This window comes from Bubalus bubalis, chromosome 17 (assembly GCF_019923935.1).
Source record: "Bubalus bubalis isolate 160015118507 breed Murrah chromosome 17, NDDB_SH_1, whole genome shotgun sequence".
NCBI lineage: Eukaryota > Metazoa > Chordata > Mammalia > Artiodactyla > Bovidae > Bubalus > Bubalus bubalis.
Window position 1 is genome coordinate 67,201,832 of NC_059173.1, and position 11,603 is coordinate 67,213,434.

An 11,603-nucleotide genomic window follows, 5' to 3' on the forward strand; every position below is an offset into this window, starting at 1 on the left:
CAAGTAAAATACCTCCATTAACACAGAGAAGGTGAGAAATTAAAAAAGAGCAGGAGGAAAGCTCCTTTGTGGCTTCCCTTGTGGCTCGGCTGGTAAAGAATCTGCCTGCAGTGAGGGAGACCTGGGTTCAATCCCTGGGTTGGGAAGATCCCCTGGAGAAGGAAAGGGCTTACCCACTCCAGTATTCTGGCCTAGAGAATTCCATGGACAGTCCATGGGGTCGCAAAGAGTCGGACACGACTGAGCAACTTTCACTTTCAGGAGGAAAGCATATATCAATAGTTAGATTAGTCAGGGAATACTTCTTAAAAAAGGTTTCTAGTATCCCCTCTTTGGAAATGAAATGGATGAGCAAAATATGATAAGCTGGGGAGGAGTAACACTTCTGTAAATAATGTGAAACAGAAGTGTGGGGCCTGAAAGGAAAGATGTGTGATAGCCAATTTAAGCAGTAAGCCAAAGAAATATGGAGTAAAAAGTGTGCCTTAAAACTGAGACCGAGCGGTAGCTGGAGCACAGTGAGACTAGATATGTGCCATTAGGGTGCTCCTGCCACAGAGCCTCTGAAGCACAGCAACAGGAGCAGACACCGAAGACCCACAGGTGAAGACCCGCAGGGCTGGTCAGCGGAGGCTCAGACACAGGAGGCCAAACACCTAATTTCACAGGATGAGAGACGGGTCATCGGCTCTGCTTTTACGTATTCTGTACCCTTCAACCAGAATGTAAGCCTCGAGAGGGCAGGGATTATAATGTTCTGTTCACTTAAATCAATGCCTGGCACAGTAAGTGTTCAATGAACATCGCTGCTGAATAAAAGCAGTATTCAAAGGAGTGACATATTCAAAAACAAAGGTCACAGGGGCCTTGAGCAACACAAAAATAACAGTAATAGTGTAATATTTATTACTCTTGCAATAATGACCATTTATTGAGCACTAACTGAGCCAGACACTGTGATCCATTATCTCAACCCTCTTAACCTCTAAGAGAGAGGTACTATTATCATCATCTCAGTCTTACAGGATTCACATACTGAACAAATAACTTGCCCAAGGTCACGAAACAGCTCAGCTGGAACCTGGGGCTGTTAACTCCAAGGCCTACCTCTCAGCTACTCTGTCACATACAGAGAATTACAAATACCCTTCTTAGGCAAAGCTAGGGAAATGTGGCCAATGAGGGGAATGTGGTCCATGAGGAAAAACAATGAAACAAAATAAAAAGGAAACTCCAACATATTCAAAAACTGTATGTCCACCCCCTCCTCGAGCAGGTACTATGGAAATTTTCCCACCCTAGAATACACAGATTATTCCACACAGATTAAAACTTCAATGGTTTAAAGAATCCAGATGTTGAAAAACTAGGAACTAGAGTCAAGCATCTAATCAACATTTCAAAGGGTGGTAGATAACAAGTGGTAACACCCCATGTCCACAACCCAAAGAAATAACAGGGTGTGGCCTCTGACTAAGGCTGATCTCAACACGTCCTGGGCCGTTCTCCCCAGTCTGCTGCTTCGTCCCCTCCTTCACTAGGTGTCTCCCCTCCTCTGCACATCCCATCTCTCCTCTCCTCCTAACAGGCCTTTACAAAACTTGGAAATCTTTTGTTTCCTACTCTAAATTTCTAATATAGTGAGTTAAAATTTTCATATTTCTCTAATTAAAAAAAAAAGCCTACCTATGTAATATTCAGGTAGAAAAAAATGTTCCCCACTTATTACAGCTGCATTCCAAAGGTTATATTATCAAAGTCACCCAATCAATGAAGAGACCACCAATCATGCAAAAGAAAGCTAATGACCCATGTATTTATTTATATAGCCTCTGATATTATAGACATAATAAACAAACAGGAAGAAATTAAACTCACTAGAAAGACTATGCTCTTCTCCCACCTATCCAGTAACCTATTCATAACCATAATTCTTTCTGAAAATGTCTAAAATGGAAAGAAGCATAACTCCAGAATTAAAACTCCAATTGCAACCACCAAAGAAAAATATTTAAGAGATTGGATTTAAAAATTAAAATATTCATTAAATTACTTAACCAGAGATTCACTAATATATGTCAATCTAATTTCTGCATAAGAACGAGGACAATAGTTGGCAAGAAAAACAGTGCTAAGGAACGTATCTCAGTCTTTTCTTTCTGCCTTCAGATTTTTTTCATACACTTATCTTAAACATACAGTTCTATTAAATAAACAAACTATGAAGACATAGGCAAACTGTTCTCAAAATAGAAATACTTTCCAAATACAAAAAACTATCAAGAAGCATTTATTTCTTGAACTGGCCAATAGAAGAGTGATTCTGCCAAGTAAAGGAAAAGTTATTTCTGAAAGCTGATCCTGCATTTAATAAACATTAAGCATGAAAAGGGAATATCCCTTCCTCCCTCTCATCATTTTAGAAAAAGGAGAAAGCTAAAAATTTAGTTAAAACAAAATCACCTAAATAAAATTCCTTCCATCTTAATTTGAGATGTACTGATACAAATAAAACTTATTAAATTTCATGATTTTTTCAAAGTTTTTTATTCTCAAGTGTTAGAGATGGACAATTAAATGGCTTGATAACCCAATTACATACTGCTATTTCTAAATGGACAATTTAAACCATAGTCACTTTCAGACATAATCAATAAATTATTCCAAAAAGAGTCCTTTCTAATCTAAGCACTATTGAGGTCTTTAGGGATAAATTCAAGTTCTGGTTATGTTTAAATAAGTCTTTCTTTTCTATAAATAATAAGCACAGCAGTTCTGCCATTTAAGATTTTTTTTAATAAAAATGTTAATGAATCATACACTGTTTCAGAGGCTTTTGAAAACACTGCAGAATTACTTTAGAATAATTTGTTAAACTCAAGGCTGAATTTACATGTTGGGCAACATAAAGCCTGACATTAGCCTTCTGTCTATGTTATACTTTAAAAGATTTTTACCTTTTATCTTTTATACTTTAAAAGATAGTAAGTTAACAGTCATGGGTCATCTTACTATATGCCAGGCACTGGAAGAGCTTGGCATATGTTTTACATTATCCCATTTAATCCTAACAACAACCCTGTGTAAGACACATCCCCATCAACAGGTGATGAAGTCGATAGCAAAAGGCTAAGTAGCTTGTCCTAGGCCACAAAGGTAAGGAAAGTATTGCCTAACTAACAGGGCTTCTGCCTCCAGAGCATCAATGTATTTTATGAGAGAAATGAGAAATTAGCAACATGTTGCGTGTTCCAGGTATGTATAATAGTTTCTATCATTAGACAGTTCTAAGTTACCCACCATTTGTAAGTGGTGCTGGAGAAGACTCTTGAGAATCCCTTGGACTGCAAGGAGATCAAGCCACTCAATCCAAGAGGAAATCAACCTTGAATATTCATTGGAAAGACTGATGCTGAAGCTCCAATACTTTGGCCAGCTGATGCAAAGAGCGGACTCATTGGAAAAGACCCTGATGCTGGGAAAGATTGAAGGCAGGAGGACAAGGGGACCACAGAGGATGAGATGGTTGGATGGCATCACTGACTCAACAGACATGAGTTTGAGCAAGCTCCAGGAGATGACAGAGGAAAGGAGGACCGGCATGCTGCAGTTCGTGGGGTTGCAAAGAGTCGGACAAGACTGAGCGGCTGAATAACAACGTTAGGGGGGCAAGTCCTTCTCAGACCTGGAGATGTTGTGCAAAGGTCTATTACTACCCACTACCTGCCTGAAAAGCATGCCATCCTAAAAGTCTCACTAAGATACATACTTTCTTCCAAAAACAAACCAGCAATTTGTTTTGACACTTCACATCTGACCTAACATATATTGATGGGTTCAGGATCTTGTCCTATGGTGAATCTCTCAGAAGAAAGCCCAAGTGATAAGTAGAAATACTTTGCACCACTATCTTTTTAATAGTTCCTAAATTCCACAGCAGCCATGAAGGAGCATCTAGCATGACTCGTGTGCACACAGACACACACACAGCTCATGCAACCTCCTGCCTAAAGCCACCGGATTTCCAGCAGCTAACCTTCAGCTGGAAAAAAAGGGCAGAGGCGAAACAGCAAAGCAACAGAAACTGCACAGTATCTGACTGAGCTACAATCTATCCCTTAGGTGAAGGGGAAGAGAGCAAAAAAACAAGATACCAAGCAATAACATCTCTTGCACATTTTGTTCATTACTTTTCAACATCCAGCATTGCAGGATAATACAACACAAACATATTTTCTTCTATTAGCTTACACTTTTAGAGATATCAGTTGTTACTCAAAACTTTTTAAGGGAACATTTTAGAAAAACTGCTATACGTTCTGTCACTCAACATCCAGATCAAGCACAGATATTCCCTCAAATATTTCGCAATTCTTACGACAGACTAGGATGAACTGCTAACTATGCATGTGTGTAAAAGTGTAATTATTAGAAAATATATATCCCATAGTGTTCAGAAAACCTCAAGCAGATTTAGAAAACACTCTAAACCTGTTGTAAAAGGGATGAGGATACAGTATCAATGAGGTATCACAAGAAAGTAGCCAAAATCTACTACACTGAGGCCTCAGACAGACCAGCTTGCCACTGGGTGGGGAAAAGACACAAAGTAGAAATGTTTAACAGCAGGAGTCCATTATTTGGAAACAACTTTACTCATCTGTTGGTAATGACAATTCAGCTACAAGTAAAAAAAAAAAAAATTATACACCTCTCTTCCCTAGTCCACTGAAAGTGTCACCAATATAGAATATTTCTATTTGGAATATCTGCAGATAGGAGACAGACACCTTGTGTCTTTTAAACTGCCACTAATCCTTAAGCTTGAAATAAAAGGAAGACTTTTGAAAAGAGCAAAGAAACAATCCTCTCCTAATGAATGAGAAAGCAACATTACAGTAACCTTCTTTCTAAAAGGTATACTAAAATTGTCAGGCTGTGTAAAATTGTCAGACTCCTTTTTTAAAAGAAGAGGAACTGAAGTTATCAATTACATGTAGAAACATTATGTAAAGTAAAAGCAGGTTTGAAACTAAAAAGTGGTCACTACTGCAAGAATAATCCCTTCCCCTGCCTGAGATAAATAAGTCCTATGAAACCAGAGTAAAAACATACCACCATCCAATATTAACAAATGAAACAAAAGTTTTGTTATTAGCTATGATGCAACATTGAACAAAATGAACTGTCCTTTCTAAACAACACATTTGAGATTTATTTGTTGGGTGAATCTATAACCCATGCTACATTTAACCTTAAGAACACAGCAAAACTTTTTAAAGTACACAATTAAGTGATTTAAGTGATCAGTTAAGATCTAATACGTGAAATAAACAAAAATTGTGGAGCCAATAATTCTACCCACTGAAGGGCATTGCAGAAGATGACCAAAGCTTTAAGAAACAGAAGGGTTAAACTTTAATGATCTTAAGGTTTGATTAGCACTTTCACCTGATTCAAACAAACCATGAACAATTCTAATTTTACATCTAAAGTAAATGCTCTACAGCTTATTTTCAGAACCTTTCAAAATTATACTCACAAGTTTCTTCAAAGATACTTCAGAGATGCTTCTGGCCCCGATACACAGCCAGTATATCACCATATGGCACCTTACATGCTATGGTGTCTTTGGATGAGAAATCCAGCAGTCCCTACTCTTTGGTTGCATCCCTTTACAGATGGCACTGCCTCCACTCCTCGGCCCATAGGTTTCATCTCTATGGAGGCAAAAGGACCTTTGAACAGAAGACTCTGCAGAATCATTTTAAGACAGCCTCCAAGAAATACATCTCATTGAGAAAGCAGAGACCAGCTAAAATAGCCGGTCCCAGCTCTGTAGTGGAAGGAAGCTCACACATGTCAGTGGACTTGGCAGTGTTTTATACCAGGGATCCCTAAACTACCAGCCAAACCCAGTCTACCTGGTTTTTATGTATACAGTTTTATTAGAACACAGTCACACACATTCACTTATATACTGTCTGTGGCTGTGTTCACACTTCAACAGCAGAACTGAATCTTTGCAACAGAGCCCATATGGTTCACCAAGTCTAAACTATTTACTAACTGGCCCTTCACAAAGAAAAGTTTGCCAACCCCTCCTCTGCACAATGAGATGCTGGAGGGAAACACAAGGTTTCTCCAAGAACCACCTTCAAGTATGCGAATTGGGCTGCTGCTAACTACATGTGGGCTTGGGATCACCCAATGTTTAAACACACACACACACGACTCTTTTACTCATCCCAAATGAGTCCCAAAGCTGCTAAGGCAGAGCACACTCCCTACTACGAGCCCCATCTTCCCCACTGTCTTTACTAGTAGATCAAGTCAACCCAAAAAGGCCCTTTAAAGTTCATCAAAACATGACTTCACCTGCAGAAAAAATGTGGAAACTAGAGGGTGAGAGGAGAAGGCAATGGCACCCCACTCCAGTACTCTCGCCTGGCAAATCCCATGGACGGAGGAGCCTGGTGGTCTGTAGTCCATGGAGTCGCTAGGAGTTGGACACGACTGAGTGACTTCACTTTCACTTTTCACTTTCATGTATTGGAGAAGGAAATGGCAACCCACTCCAGTGTTCTTGCCTGGAGAACCCCAGGAACGGGGGAGCCTGGTGGGCTGCCGTCTCTGGGGTCGCACAGAGTCGGACACGACTGAAGCGACTTAGCAGCAGCAGAGGGTGAGAAGAGAAGGCACACACGGCACATATCCCAAGTCCTGGAGCCACCTCAGATGCAGCGCCCTGCCTGAACAGCTACGGCCATTCCAACTACTGCTCTGAGGAGGAGGCCAAAGAAGCTACTAAGACGGTGATCAAACTAAGGAGCACAAAAAAGCGCGATAATGTATTTCCTACCTCCGTAATCCTTAATCCTTGTTAGATGCTGATGATGCTGCACTGTGCTCTGTCGCGTCCGACTCTTAGGAGGCCCCACAGACTGTAGCCCACCAGGCCGCTCTGTCCATGGCATTTCCCAGGCAAGAGTACTGGAGTGGGTTGCCATTTCCTTCTCCAGGGGATCTTCCTGACCCAGGGATCAAACTGCATCTCCTGCATTGGCAGGTGGATTCTCTACTATTGCATCACCTGGAAAGGCCTTGTTAGAGAATACCCTATATGCAACTTTCACCGCAAAAATTTTAAATATTTTCAATTTCTTAAAGATCAGTCTTCCAGTGTCTATAAATGCTTCGAAGATGTCTAAATTCTTTTTAGTGCCAAATTGGTTTTTGCTTGTTTTTTAATAGAAAGGTTTTTAAGGCATTTTCAGCATGCTGTGCCAACACAGGGATATCCCCTCCATTGTATGGGACACAAAGACACGCACCAACTGCAGCAGGGGAAGTAGCCTTCTCTGCCAGCTATTTTTAGCACCACTTCGTCATGTTAAAGACCAAACTTAGGATAATAATGAAAGGCAAACTTTTAAAAAGATGAATTTGAAGAAACAGATCTGTCCCTTCTTGTATAAGTTCCTTAAAACTGAAATTTTATATATTCTTCTGAACTTAAATCTCAAAGGACCTATATAGCCTATGAAGAGCTTGTTAGCTATGTCAAAGATAACCATATGCCCTAAGACTGAACTAGCAGCCATGTTTAAAGCTCATTCCTTCCTTTTCAATTTCAACTCTCATTCACTTTCGTCGCATCCATTCTTTGTTCTTCCTGTATCTTTGCTAACAAATTCCCCTCCTCCCAAGTAAATGTACCCATTTTTCGGCTCATTCTCTCCACAAACACTATAGAGAGACCATAGTACTTAATAATGACTCCCAGTTTTCAGCATATTACTCATTATTTTACTGTTTTGAAACTGCATCGGTATCCAACTTTAACCCTAAAATTTAACGTCCAAAACAAAGTCCATTGCCCCATTTTTTAATTACTGTTTATAAGAAACCACTAGTACCATACTAACATATTGGGAGCATCTTCTTCTCCACTCTTGCATCTGTTATTGCCCTTCAGTGGACTTTGGTGTAAAAATGTTAGTTCCCTAGAACACTAAAATCCTAATCCAAGTGCAATGCCTCTTGGCCTAAAATACAATTTATCCTCAATGGTCTAAAACTACCCTCTCAAAAACACTACTCTCAATTCATTCTTCGGACTGTAAACGTGTATCCACACAAACTGGCCCTAAGCCTACCCAACAAATTCCCGCTGTATTCCCCTAAGTTAACTTCCTAATTACATTTGTCCCTCACACCCTCCAGTTCCAAGAGTTCAAAACACTTTATCTCCACCTCTTCTTTCTTCCTAAAAAAACACCTTCCCCTGACTGAGATACTCCAGTAAGTTCTGTATAGTCCAACATCAACATTTCTCTAATGAAATCTGTCCAAATAAATTTACATCTATAAGGCACCAAACAGCAGCCAACATAGTGGTCATGGATGGAAACTAGTCCGTTCTCCCTTTCCTACAATTCTGTGCAAGTTCCACTGCCTCTGCCGCCCAGACACAAAAGCATCTCAAAGGCAGGGACCCCCAAATATTTTGCTGTTTCTTTGCTATTCAAATATACAATAAAAGACCATGATTTTTAACCAATGTATAGTCAAAACAATACAAGTCTTAAAGTTGTAAACAACTTTGATGGAGTATAATATACGCTCAGATTAGTTTGTTGCTCTGTCCTCCTTTTCGCCCCACCAAAATAAGTCTATGCAAAACTACATTTCTCTTCCTCCTATCTTTGTAAAGTATGGAATACATGACTTCCTCAAGGTCACAAAATAACAGATCTACAGACATTCGATGCTGACTCCACATCTAATACTACATACACTGCTCAATATTTTGATGTCAGTATCTATTTAAAAGAGAATTTAAGACTTCTAACAAAAGCATAACAAGAACAAGGCATACAAAGAGAAACAAAACAATACACCTGGAGAAGTCCCAGAGGAGGGCAAAGTGATGATGAGCGTGGAAGAAATCATTCTAAGACAGACAAAAAGTCAGGAAAGATGATGGTAAAGAGAAGCAATCAACATCTACAAAACCAGGAAAAGATGAACACCAGCTTGTTCTAGCAATTCTCAAAACACAAATTTGGGATGTGTCTTGAAACTTGAGACAGGTTTGGGAGAAATAAATGAGCCGTTACATAATTCAGAGGCTAATAAACTTGTAGAATTCATTTCTTCAAAAGAGAAACAATTCAGGATGCAAAGTGTTTCGAGAAAGTTTTTAAAAAGATCCTGAATGAAAAGAGCATAGATAACCGCATTCCCACAAACTTTCTACATTCATTCCCACTAAGCCTCTCTCAGCAGTGGCTTCAGAGAGTGTGAGTTCACACAGCTGTCTGGAGGGGCCCTAATTGTTAGTACTGCCTATGTTCTGTTAAATAAAATTCCACCGTACCCTTATGGTCTGTACAAATATATGAAATGTTAATTACTTTCCTGCACCTTAATTTGGCACACGGAGAGGATACCTAAATTACAAATAAAAGATTTCACAGACTTCACTTTTAAAATAAAGGAAGAGGAAAAACATTCTTCTTCAAAGAATTGAACATCAGAAGTTTCTCCTCACTGTATAGAGAAGCATGAGATAAATAAGCAAAGCTTCAAGTCATCAAGTAGGACACATGCTACCAAAAAAAGCACTTAAGGAAAAATTTAGTAACTTTTTTACTGGTTAAAGTACTAAATTCTCTCCCCCAAATCAGTTGCGATTCCTAAGAACCCAGAATTTCCTGAGTAACTGCAATCTGTTAGTATCCTCCGGATACACAGGAATTACACCCAGGAAACGAGAAGGTAAAAAAAACAACTCCTATACCAGTTGCTCCTGAAATGAAATCTCTCAAAGAAGACTGACCAAAAAAAGTTTTACTTTCAGGGGTTCACAGTGTCAGACGTTCCCCCTTGGGAACCCAAATGAGTTGCCCAGGGCCAAAAACTACAGCGCAGTTTCCCACCCGGTGTACCAGGAAAAGAGATATTACAGAGATGTCCTTTGTGCACCTATAGACTCGGGCTTCCTCAATTTCCTTTTGCTAATTACTGGCCAGAAAGGGGCAAGTGTCCACTCGGAAGAAAGAAAGAACTCCTCGAAGAGAAACCTGTGTGTATCCCACGTACCCAGCGCTAAAGGTCACAAAACACCGGGCTGCCGGATGCCTCTCCAGGCAGCGAGGACTAAGGTACCCCTCTCATCTACACACTCCCAACACTCCTGGAAAACATCGGTCAAACTCCAGAGGACGCCCCAGCATCCTCCCCATTTCTACACCCGCCCCTCCAACTCCCCCTCCCGGGGAACTCACACTTTAGAGAAGAACCGGCGGCGCTGAGAAAGCGGGCTGCTTCCTGTCCTCCCAGGGACCGAGGCGGTAGCCGCCGCAGCTCCGGCGCGTTGCTGAGCAAGAAGCGGGGCTGGGATCGCCAAGCCGGGCGGCCACCCGGGTCTCTTCCGCGCGGCCGGAGCAGAGGCGGCAGCGGCGGCCCGGCTTACCTCCTCTTTTCCTCTTCCTGGGTCTCTTCAGGCTGGGTCTTCTGCCCGTCCCGGGCCACTTCTCCCCGACAGTCCCGTTTGGGAAGCTTCGGATTTTTGTCTTATAAAGTTTCTTCTGGGCGGAGGCTGCGGCCGGCCCCCCGGGTCCCCCCCGGCCCCGCCGCCCTCGGGGCTGGGGCAGGGAGGGGGCTCTAAGAACTCCTCCCGGAGTCCTGCCGAGGAGCCGGGGGGCCGGCGACGGGCCGAGAACGGAGACCCCCCGAGGGGGCAGAGGGGCGGGGGAGGGAAGGGAAGGACGGCGGCGCCGGTCCCGCTGTCCCCGCCGCCCCGGCCGCCGCTTCACATCGGGGTCCCCGCCCCCCCAGCCGGGGGGCGTCTGCCCGGCGTGGAGCCCCGGCTCATGCACTCCGCGGCGAGATGCTACGGCCCCGGGCGGGTGGCCGAGGCGGCGGCGAGGTGGGGGACCCGGCCGGCTCCGCTCGGCGCCGCCCCCGCTCCCGGCTCCCGCATGTGTCGCTGCGGCTGGGACCCCCGCCCTCCACCTTGGGGGTCCCTCGCCCCGCGCCCCGGGACCAACAGAAGCTCCGGCCCCTCCTCAGCGTCCTCTCCCCGCGGAGCAGCGGACTAGTCCCGGCCCGAGGTAGCCACCTCCCTGCCCCCCAGCCACCGGCTCCGGCTCGGGCTCCGGCGTGTGCAGCCGCGGCTGCCGGCCGGGAAGGTGAGGGGGGGAGAAGAGAGGTGGCCGCGGCTCCCGCCGGCCCAGGTCAGGGCAGAGGTCCTGGCGGCGGCCGGTGCACGGGCGCTGGGTCTCTCAGATGCTCCCTGGCTCTCACGCTCGCGGCGGCGGCGGCGGCGGTAGCGCCCAGAGCTCAGCTCGCTGTCTCCCTCGCTCAGTGCGGGGCTCTCGCCTCACTCCAGAGAGAGGGGCGGGAGGAAAACGGCGCGCAACAATGACGCAAGTCACCTAGCAACCGCTCTCTCCCCCACCCCCTCCCTTCTCTCTCCGCTCGGAGGCTCACTCCCCTAGTCTTTTTTCACCTTTCCGACCACCCCGCCCTAGGCGCCTCTGGCGCGCTCTGATGACGCTCCAAGGGAAGAGGAAGTCGGGCTCGGCGAGCGGGTG

At 43.8% G+C, this 11,603-nt stretch overlaps 1 protein-coding gene across 5 annotated transcripts in view; it reads right to left on the bottom strand.

Annotated features, from left to right (window-relative positions):
* FBXW7 (F-box and WD repeat domain containing 7) overlaps window positions 1-11,603 on the bottom strand; it is a 230,164-nt gene that overhangs the window by 218,364 nt on the left and 197 nt on the right. For 3 of the 5 annotated variants that reach the window (XM_025268177.3, XM_025268175.3, XM_044930531.2), the window contains exon 1: window positions 10,293-11,597. The exons of the other annotated variants lie outside the window; for them this stretch is intronic. The gene's annotated coding sequence lies outside the window, so the exon portion shown is untranslated. Of the gene's footprint in view, window positions 1-10,292; window positions 11,598-11,603 lie in introns of those variants that run through there. 5 annotated transcript variants of the gene reach the window in all.